Source organism: Leptonychotes weddellii, chromosome 7 (genome assembly GCF_054177405.1).
Source record: "Leptonychotes weddellii isolate Sample4059 chromosome 7, ASM5417740v2, whole genome shotgun sequence".
Taxonomy (NCBI): Eukaryota; Metazoa; Chordata; class Mammalia; order Carnivora; family Phocidae; genus Leptonychotes; species Leptonychotes weddellii.
In genome coordinates, this window is record NC_138375.1 from 28,892,537 (window position 1) to 28,904,029 (window position 11,493).

Genomic DNA, 11,493 nt, shown 5'->3' on the forward strand with positions numbered 1-11,493 from the left:
GAGATATCACCTCATACCAGTCAAAATGGCTAAAATTAACAAGTCAGGAAATGACAGATATTGGCGGGGATGTGGAGAAAGGGGAACCCTCCTACACTATTGGTGGGAATGCAAGCTGGTGCAGCCACTCTGGAAAACAGGATGGAAGTTCCTCAAAAAATTGAAAATAGAGGGTGCCTGGGTGGCTCAGTCATTAAGCGTCTGCCTTCGGCTCAGGTCATGATCCCAGGGTCCTGGGATCGAGTCCCACATCGGGCTCCCTGCTCAGAGGGAAGCCTGCTTCTCCCTCTCCCACTCCCCCTGCTTGTGTTCCTGCTCCTGCTATCTCTGTCTCTGTCAAATAAATAAATAAAATCTTTAAAAAAAAAAGTTGAAAATAGAGCTACCCTACGACCCAGCAATTGCACTACTGGGTATTTACTCCAAAAATATAAATGTAGTGATCTGAAGGGGCACATGCACCCCAATGTTTATAGCAACAATGTCCACAATAGCCAAACTATGTAAAGAACCTAGATGTCCATCAACAGATGAATGGGTAAAGAAGATGTGGTGTATATATATATATATATATATACACACAATGGAATATTATGCAGCCATCGAAAAAAGAAATCTTGCCATTTGCAATGACATGGATGGAACTAGAAGGTATTATGCTAAGCGAAATAAGTCAATCAGAGAAAGATAAGTATCATATGATCTCACTGTTATAAAGAATTTGAGAATCAAGACAGAGGATCATAGGGGAAGGGAGGAAAAAATGAAACAAGAGAAACCAGAGAGGGAGACAAACCAAACCACAAGAGATGCTTAATCTCAGGAAACAAACTGAGGGTTGCTGGAGTGGAGCGGTGTGGGAGGGGTGGGGTGGCTGGGTGATGGACACTGGGGAGGGTATGTGCTATGGTGAGCACTGTGAATTGTGTAAGACTGTTGAATCACAGACCTGTACCCCTGAAACAAATAATACATTATATGTTAATAAAAATAAAAATAATAATAATAATAAAATGCCTGCCACATGGTAGACAAATGGTAGGTAATATCATTGGTCTTACTTAACATGGTCCTGGAAAATGTTGAACAGAAATCTACTTCAATTGAGTAATGGTAAATTTGAAAATGAGTGTGAAAGGATATAAACATATCCTATGTAATAATCATTGCCTATTTAGCATTGACTACTGTGTCTCCCCCTGATACCTGCTAGTGATCTAAACCTCCCCATTCCCAGACAAGAAGGATTTTGGAAAAAAGAGGGTTTAGCAAACAAAAGAAAACAGTTTTTTTTTTTTTCTTTCCAAATAGACCAGGCCCTGTGAATTAAACTACTGAGAAATATCAACCTTATGCTCTATCTTATTACCTACACCATACTTTAAAAAGTAGTAAGTTGTTTATTGTGAAATTTGTTTCCTGGCTGAAAGAGAAGGATCTCTACTCTGAACATGCATAAATTTAGGATTGGGAACCCGATGTGAAATCTTTAATCTTCTTGTGAAATAGTTCATCATACTTTGACAATTAAAAGGTTGCCTCAGGCCAGGGGGCAAGTAGGGAAGCAATACAATCCTTCTCATCAGTTATCAGTGCTACTTAAATAGTTGTTTTTATCAATCCCACATTTAGATAATTGATTTGAGTCAAACTTCTCAGATGTGCAATTTAGCATTATTCCTGAAATCTCATGGAGTGAGGGGAGGGTGATAGACATTTATGAACAAAATAAAACTGAAACTGTCCTTTAATTTTCCTAAACAGAGCTGAGAAATGTAGGGTACTCTCAAGTTTGTAGAAGAGTATCCTTCCCCAAAGAAGTGTTTCTGCTCTTCCAGGATGTGTCCCCATAGAAGTCCTAGGACTCACTTCACACATCCTAGGCCCTAAATGGAAGGAGATCACAGTAGAGGCTTTCAGGCATCCATTCCTCTCCCCTGTTTCTGGTTAGGAACATCTTTCTGATCCCTTAATTCTTTTGATTACATTCTATCTCTTACAAATTCCACCTTTCTGCTCAAAATATTCAGCAGAAAATTGGGAAGAGTCCCTTTATAATATAAGAATCCATAGTCTAGAAATATCCTTTCACATGGGATTTTCATGCATTTGGTGTTGTCCTTTGAGTGTATGAAGGGGCACTACTTATGGCTATCAGTATGGATGGGATGTCCCAGAATGTGTGGGTCCAGCCACTGCTGGAAGATCCCACAGGTGTGTACTACTGAGCCCTCATTTCACACAAAACACACACCTATTTCCAGTTGCTGAGAAAAAAACTGTTACCACCACTCATCATTGCCTACTTGTTTGCTGTCACCTAAATTGGAATTTCAGAGAAATCTTCCAAAAAAAAAAATACTGCAAAACTGTTCTCTAATAAAAGTTTTCCATTGACTATCCAGGAACTGGGTGGTTTCATCAGTTCTGCTAAGAGTCTTGCCACCTCTCTGATTTTGAAAACTCTTCCCTAAAAAGAGGGGTATTGGGAAACAATGCAAATTTGCCAGTTCATCTTAGAGTTTGGGCTTTAGCTATTGCCTTTTTTTTTAAGCTTGGCAAAAACGAGTGACTTTTTATCTGTCATTGCATGTATCAAGATTACAATAAAAATACTAGTGATACCATCTGAACAAAAGCAATGATTTATTGGTAATAACAATGAACGGAATATTGACAGTCTCTGAGGAGAATCAAGCAATTATCCAGGAGCTATAAACCTGATTTCAGTGTGGTTTTCTTGTGTCTTGTGCGGCTTTCTCCTTTTTTGCCAACTACTGGCTTAAAGTCATTCATATTTGTTGCTTGGACTGCAGTACCAATAAAGGTAACATATGAAATTATGGTTTCTTCACCTTGATTGGACCAAACAACTATAGTTACACTGTTAAGATTAATAATAATGAAGAGGGACAATGCCATCTTCTTTAATATTATCCTCCATTATTTCCAGAGGTTGAGTTAGTCACTTCTTTCTGCTTCTTCAAAACCCATAGATTGGGGTAGATTGGTAAAATTTTTTACATATTTAGGCCCCTGACTATTAGCTGGCCCTTGCAATCTCATTGAATAGAGCTTAGCAGTTGATTAAGTGCTACAGTAATAAGTAGCTGTTCATCACAATCATTCCAAGGTCATGCCTTTTGGAATCAGTGGTCAAACCCATGCTCTTTGCTTTCATTAAGACATGAGCAGCATGTTAATAGGAGACATTAAATCCACACAGCCCTTTGGAATGTCTGGGTCCCTACAGCTTCCAGGGTCATTTTCTAAGTACTGCTTAACTTTTTCTGTCTTCTAATCCCACAGCATCGCTCCTTGATATTGGTCAAGTCTCACTTTGTTTTGAAAAAACAAATATTAGTGTTGCTGATAGACTGTTGGTAGCAGCTGTTTCCTGACACTGAGGCACATCTACTTCCAAGAAAACTGCCTGTGGATACTTGTTAACTTGTAGAACTGAATGCTGCCCCCTCACATGGTGAACTGGACCAGGGTGAGTCTGGAGTCCACGCTGCCCAGCTCAGGCTGCTGGGTAGCTGCTGACTGGCTTCTCTGCCACATTTCTCAGAGAGCCTGCCAGGGCAGCCACCATGTCACCAACTTCAAAACTGAAGGACAGGAAGACCCAGGAGAGGAAGGGAGCAGGCTCCTGAAGGTCAAGGCCTGAACAGAGGAGGTGACAACCAGCGAGTCTTTCTCTGGACTCTGCAGAATTCACCAGGAAGCAGAACTGCTGAAAGGAGGGGGGGAGTGGGAGAGGGGAGGGGAGAAGGGAGGGAAGGAAAGGCATGTGGCACCCAGCTGGGTTTACCTATTGCTTTTAGCATCTCCTTCGCAAAGTCTGATTGTGACCATCCCAATGCTTCAGGGGGTATGGGAAGGGGGTGGTAGGCAGAATAATGGTCCCCAGAAGACGGCCACATCCTAATCCCTGCATATGTCACCTTACATAGCAAGAGACTTTGCAGATGTGATTAAGTTGAGGTTTTTTGAAATGGAGAGATTATTCTGGATTATTCGGATGGGCCCTGTATAATCATAAGGGTCCTTAAAAGTAAAAGAGGTAAGGGGGGCGGAGTCAGAGTCAGAGAAGCAGAGGTTTTGGAGTGATAAAATTGCTGGATTTGAAGATGGAAGGGAGTTATAAGCCAAGGAATGCAGGCAGCTTCTAGAAGCTGAAAAAGGCAAAGAATGGACTCTCTCCTAGAGCCTCTAGAAGGAATGCAGTTCCCCCTGCATCTTGTATGTTCCTAGTCTTGCCTAGTACCTCATCCTAGCACCTAGCAAAGACCCTGCTATTTAGTTAGAGCCTGTAATTATCTGTGAATGAATAAAGAAATTCTACCCCAAGTTTTGTCCAATCAGAAGCTCCAATACTCCTCACTAGTATCTTCATTCAACAAGGTCCGTATATTGAGCCATCTATGAACTCAGAAACCCAATATGTATGTCAGTGTTTCTGCCTTCCTTCTTATCATTTCCACTACTCGGGCCTAGTCTTATCCCTCATTCTATCTACAGCACTGATCAGTGTGCCCTGCAGATAGCAATACACATATTACATTGTCAATGATGATGACAATAATAACAGATTTGTGAGAGTGATTTTACCAATCATCAGATAAAGAAAGAAGAAGTGGAATGAATCAATCAAAATCCAACCAGAAAAAGATAATCATTCCAAGTATTTAAAATAAGAGTGACACTGGTTTAATAGATAGACCTGGGACTCCAAGCGAGAGGAAAATGTGGTAACCCTGAGATTAGAAATAGCAGAAGCTGCCACTACACATAGGCTGGGACAAAGGGAATTGATGGGGTTATTGGAATCCAAAAGAGCTTGGCTCACCTGGAGAAAGCTAGGAGGGCCTGTTAGGTGGGAGCTGGAAGCAGGGAGCACACAGGTGCAGATGGATATGTTGTTTGATGCAAAGAGAGAGGTGAAGAAATGTCTTGGATGATAACATTGTATGTCAACTATACTTTAATAACAAAAATGAAAAACATATACATACACACACAAAAATAATACTGAAAAAAGACAGATGGACAGGAAGGAAGGAAGGAAGGAAGGAAGGAAGGAAGGAAGGAAGGAAAGAAGGAAGGGAAAAAGGGTGGGCCTTGGACTCTCCCTTCTCTCATCTCCAATCTCCAGGTAGTGCCCACTGCTAGCCAAATCCACCCAGAAGCTATCTGACACATGATTGAGGAAGATCATCTTGGACACCCCCCTAAAATACATGGAGTTGAGCATGGGGTTGGGGGGATCAGAGTGGAGGTAGAATAAGGAATGACTCTGAGTTCAAACACTCCAAGGAACAGCATGCAGAAGAAAGGGATTTCAACTCCTTATATAAAAGCATACAGTAAATTCCTAGAATCTAATTATCTCTTAATTGGTTTGTAATACACCTTTAGTAAAACATTTAAAATAGGGCGCCTGGGTGGCTCAGATGGTTAAGCGTCTGCCTTCGGCTCAGGTCATGATCCCAGGGTCCTGGGATCGAGTCCCGCATCGGGCTCCCTGCTCCTTGGGAGCCTGCTTCTCCCTCTGCCTCTCTCTCTCTCTCTGTCTCTCATGAATAAATAAATAAAATCTTTAAAAAAAAAAAAACATTTAAAATAATCTTAATTACTATCATCTATAACAAAGTTTGAAAAAACGATAATAAATGAATGTAAAACCTGAGTTCCAAGAAATACCTCATACACTATTTAAAGCAATCATAATAATCTGTTATTAAATAATGTCAAACGGAAACTAGTTTAGAACGCTCTGTACTCCTAATTTGCATTCCATGCTAGGACATATACCTCCTAAGATAAACATGAGAGAAGTGTAAACCATGCCAGGTCAGGAAAAGAAAAGGAAAGGAAAGAAAGAAAGAAAGGAAAGAAAGGAAAGAAAGGAAAGAAAGGAAAGAAAGAAAGAAAGAAAGAAAGAAAGAAAGAAAGAAAGAAAGAAAGAAAGAAAAACTCAGCCAACATCAATGGACAGACACATATTTTCCAAGAGGTGTACCTAAAGTGTGGGCTGATTTTTCTGTTGAAGACAATATAAACTGTCATTTGACCATGAAGATTTGGAAACAACACCTAGAGCTAAAAAGATAAGAAAAAAATTAAGTTATGCCATGGCATGTGTATAGGATAAAGTGACATAAAGTACTTGCCAAATGTCATGTTTTAAGCGAACAGGAATTTTCCTATGAGCTTACAGTAGTAGATTACTGACATCCAAAACATCTTATGGGTTTTTCTATATTTTCTTTTTCTTCCCTGCTTATGATTGGGGTAGGGGGAACCCATCACCTCATGATTCATGACCTAAATCTCAGAACTTTAACTCCAATGCCAGCTAGACAGAAGGATAAGTCATTTTGTTATGACTAATTAGCTATTTATCCTTTGAAAACATTAAGCTTATGCCGGGTAGACTTAATTTATGTTATGATTGAAATATTCATGACAGTTCATTGTTCAGAGTTGAAAGAACATTTTTAAAAAGGCAAATATGTTAGTCAATAAAATAATTACAAGATTTGTGCTATGAAAACTATGCTGGTGGGGCGCCTGGGTGGCTCAGATGGTTAAGCGTCTGCCTTCGGCTCAGGTCATGATCCCAGGGTTCTGGGATCGAGTCCCACATCGGGCTCCCTGCTAGGCGGGGAGCCTGCTTCTCCCTCTGCCTCTGCCTCTCTCTCTCTCTCTGACTTTCATGAATAAATAAATAAAACATTTAAAAAATAAAAAAAAAAATTAAAAAAAAAAAAAAAAAGAAAACTATGCTGGTTTTTCTTTTTCAACTGCCTCCTGATAATTTCACCATCCCTGATTTCCAAATTCTGGAACCAAGCACAATTTAAATTGTGCTGCTTTTCCCCCTTTATCCTTAAAAGTCCAACTCTAACCTACTGTCCTCAATGCAGTCACAATGTTTGCTCACCAAAACCCACAGCCGTTTTTTTAGACCACAATGGAATTTGGTCTCTGTTAATGCTGCAGCACTTGCTAACTCCTACCCACTGATACAATTTTGTCCATATTTTATTCCTACGGATTCCTAAGCATTTGAACATATTTGTTTCTAAGTTAGTTATGAGTCCTTTGAAGGTATAGACAATGGCTTATTTTATCTGACATAGGAACCAGCCTCTCCCAATATATATTTATCCTTTCATGTTCTCTTATTATTTCTTTCCTTGTGTTATTTTCTGCCGCCACTCATTTTAAATAGAATATTACACTCCTCACCTATCTCTGAATATATGGCTAGATCTGGAATTTCTTTATAAGAGTGATTTAGGGGGCACCTGGGTGGCTCAGTCAGTTAAGCCTCTGCCTTCGGCTCAGGTCATGATCCCAGGGTCCTGGGATTGAGCCCTGCGTTGGGCTCCCTGCTCAGTGGGGAATCTGCTTCTCCCTCTGCCCCCACCCCTTGCTCATGCTCTCGCTGTCAAATAAATAAATAAAAATTTTTTTTTTATTTATTTGAGAGAGAGAAAGAGAGAGAGCACATGAGAGGGGGGAGGGTCAGATGGAGAAGCAGATCCCCTGCTGAGCAAGGAGCCCGATATGGGACTCGATCCCGGGACTCCAGGATCATGACCTGAGCCAAAGGCAATCGCTTAACCAACTGAGCCACCCAGGCGCCCAAAATCTTTTTTTTTTTTTAAGAGTAATTTAGTTGTAGATAAGTCCCATGGACACCTATCATTCCCAACCAAATATGTCAGGACCAGATAAAACTTCTTTAAAAGCCATAAAACAGGGGTGCCTGGGTGGCTCAGATGGTTAAGCATCTGCCTTCAGCTCAGGTCATGATCTCCAGGTCCTGGGATCGAGCCCCACGCTGGGCTCCCAGTTCAGCAGGGAGTCTGCTTCTCCCTCTCCCTCTGTCTCTCCCCTTGCTTGTGCACTCTCTCTCTTTCTCTCAAATGAATAAATAAAATCTTAAAAAAAAAAAGCCACAAAACATCATAGTTATATTTGTGAGCTTGTTCAGTTCTATAAATACTTTTTAATAGAAAATGATGGATATAAGGAACACAAAGATAAGTATGTCATGACTCCTGCCTTCAAGGGTTCATTTTTAGTGAGAGAGAGATCAAGTGACCAAATGCAATATGCCTGGTGTTATGGGCTGAATTGTGTTCCCCAGCCCAAATTCATATATTGAAGTCCTAACCCCTAATACCTCAGACTGTGACTGTATTTGGAGATTGGGTCTTTAAAAAGTGATTAAGCTAAAATAAGGTTGTTAGGGTGAGCCCTGGTCCAACCTGATTTGTATCATTATAAAAGGAGAAAATCTGGACACACAAAGAGGCTATGCGAGGACACAGCAAGAAGACGGCCATTGACAAGCTAAAGGAAGAACGGAAACCAAACCTCCTAACACCTTGATCTTGGTCTTCCAGTCTCTGGAACTGTTAGCAAATAAATTTCTGTTGTTTAGGCACCACATCTATGTTATTTGGTCATAGCAGCCCTAGGAAACACATACATTTGGTGAGCTCCACATGGATGTCAGCATAAGATGCCGTAAGAGCAAACAGAAGAGGGTCTACACATAGTTTGCAGTCATGAAGAAAACTTCCTCCACATTGTACTCCATATTATCTGCACACTCTCTGAGGAATATTACTGGATGTCAGCGGAAATTTATCTCTATGTATGTGTACAAATACACAAATATACAGTAATTCAGACTGGTGATTTCCAATATAATGAGCTAAAGATAGCCAGGAGGCAGAAAACCCAAATGACTATTAAGTTTGGCTAATGGCATTTAGAGTCTGAATGTATGGCCAGGATTGCCAATGGAGAGACTAGATTAGTACCTGTAAGGTCTTAATAAAAGTTACACACACACACAAAGGTATAACAATCATTTTGAGGTTTTTTTTGCTGATCAGTTCTACACCAAACAGGGTAGTTCTTACAACAGCTGCTGCTGGAGAGGTATTTTTCTGGCTGCTGCCCGATGTGCATTCTAATTCCTCTGATACTTAACCCTCAATTTACCCCCAGTGAAATAAGGAGGCCCGGCTACTGGTACAGAGGGCAAATGAGGAGGACCTTCCGGCTCGAGGTAGTTTCTCTTAGCCCTAGAACTCAATTTTAGAGAGACCCTGAGTCCCACGAGTATTTGTGCCCTCCCGGGAAAGGGGCAAGGAAATGACAGAGACCTTATGCTGCCTAGTAGTAGCACAAGGGCTTTAGGGCAAGTGCCCAGCACCATTAGAAAGAAAGCGAAACACACCATCAGCACCCTCTGTTCTGCCTTGGTCTGGCTCCTGAATTCTTTGGCATCTGCTCCCCAGGTGCCCAAGCCATCTTCCCTGCTGTCTAACTTTGCAGAAGTCCCGCACCTGCCACTACTCTGCCAGGTGCTAGAAAATAATGTCTACTAAAAAGTACTTTGCTTTACTAGAAAATACTTAATCTGGTAAAACTAATGTGTAATGAGGTCTTTACAGTAAATATTTGTAAGGCACCACTGTAGCAGAAACATGAAAATTCAATGATGCGTTACAGCACTGTGAGCATTGAGACCAGCGATCCCTAACTCAGAGGAGACGCAAGGGGTATAAATGAGTAAGGCAGCTGGATGGGGAGCGGTGAAGGAACAACGATGTTCCAATGAAATGGACACAGTAGTTACTCATTCCTGTGTAATTACTGTCAGGCTAGACTGTGGCCTACAGCTGCCAAGTGTTCCCATCTGAATTTTTTTTTTTTTATCTTTCACTTTTAGTAGTAGAAATCATGTAAACTATCAACTCTAAGTGAACCAAACACATATATGTACAGGCCAAATCAGCCTTATGGACCAACAGTAATCTATAATTGGAGATATTTTAAGACAACTATTTCTTTGAATGAAAGTAACATCAGCCTTTCTTCTCAGAAGTCAATGAGCATTTTGCACAAGGAGGATTAAGTATGTGGGGTAGAGAAGTGAGAAGTCTGGAGAATTGGTTTATAGTTTTCTGTATTCCACTCACCAAATGTGTGGCATCATGTAGGTTCCTTGTCCTTTCTGAATTTGAACTTTATTTTTTTATAAAATGAAAAGTTTCTTGTGGTCTTATGTGATCTTATGATTCTAACTAATATGTCACTGTAAAATTTCTGCTCAAGATGGCTTGTGAATTTTTGTTTCAGTTTATGAAAGATAATCTAATAGGTGAAATCTTTAAAAAATATTAAATGTATCTTTCTCTTGTTTAGGTTTTTGAAAGATATAGTCAGACTCAAAATCAAAATCACTATCTCAGCAGACCATTGTTAGAAGAGATGGAGAATGATATGGTGGAAGAGGAAACAAAGATTCACAATCAAACCACCCACCTAACACCTGCACCTCAAGGTAGCCAAGTAGAAACAACTGAAAAATCAGCAGATATGGAGAAACAGGTACAGAAAAAAGGGTTAAAAAGAAAGACCTGGAACAATCTTACAAACTAAAATTCCATACTACATGAGGAAAATCAAGGTCATGAAAGATCACTTACACATTTTATAAATAGGAAATTTACTCCTGAGAAATTAGAAACACCATGGCAGTCTAAAAACTATACATACATGATGTATTAGCAGAGATTTAAAAATGTACCATATCCATATTTATAAAAAAAAGAAGAAGAAGAAGAAGAAAAGTTTTCAGGGAAAAAAGCAGGTGGCTATGAATAATAATAATAATAATAATAATAATAATAATAATAAAAGGACCAATTTGAAATCCTGGGAATAAAAAAATTTTTGACATTGAAATAAAAAAAGTCAACGGACAAAAAAAAGAGAGATAAGTAGATAATTAGTAAACTGAATGGTAGCAATGAAAATAATATAGAGAGATAAAAATGCTTGTTTAATACTTGAAAGCAGAGTTAAGAGAGAGACATGGAGGCCAGAATGAGAAGTGAAAAAAAGATGAGTTGATAAGAAGGCAATATTAAGGGGTACCTGGGTGGCTCAGTTGGTTAAGCATCCGATTCTTGGTTTCGGCTCAGGTCATGATCTCAGGGTCGTGAGATGGAATTCCCGAGTCAGGCTCTGTGCTGGGCATGGAGTCTGCTTGCTGTTCAATCTCTCTCTCTGCCCCTCCCCGCCAAAAAAAGAAAGAAGGCAGTATTAAAAGAGACATTCATTTAATGTTTTTCAGAATTTTAAAAATTTGTTTCCTCAGATAGAACATGAAAATCAAATGCCAAGAAGCATAAATAGAATAAATTTACATCTAAACACATTACAGTGAAATTTCAGAACATCAAAGAAAAAACAGTAAAAGTTACCTCTGGAGTCATATTTCCTAACAAAGACATTTTACCTTTAAAGAAAAGACACTTAGATTGACAACAGACTTCTCAAAAGCAACAATAAATGTTGAGGGAAAATAGCTGTCAGTCTAGAATTCTACAACCTGTCCAAATTCTCATGACAAAATCAAGACATAATCAGACATAAAGAGACTGAAGGGTTTTG

At 39.7% G+C, this 11,493-nt stretch overlaps 1 protein-coding gene, 1 long non-coding RNA gene and 1 pseudogene across 2 annotated transcripts in view; 1 reads left to right on the forward strand and 2 right to left on the reverse strand.

Moving 5' to 3' along the window:
• The window catches only part of LOC145722562 (uncharacterized), a 347,599-nt gene that overhangs the window by 239,783 nt on the left and 96,323 nt on the right, over nt 1-11,493 (reverse strand). The window lies entirely within an intron of this gene.
• LOC145722501 (uncharacterized) overlaps nt 1-11,493 on the forward strand; it is a 164,556-nt gene that overhangs the window by 100,490 nt on the left and 52,573 nt on the right. The gene's annotated exons all lie outside the window — the stretch shown is intronic.
• On the reverse strand, nt 2,582-3,523 carry LOC102733753 (thioredoxin-like protein 1 pseudogene; annotated as a pseudogene).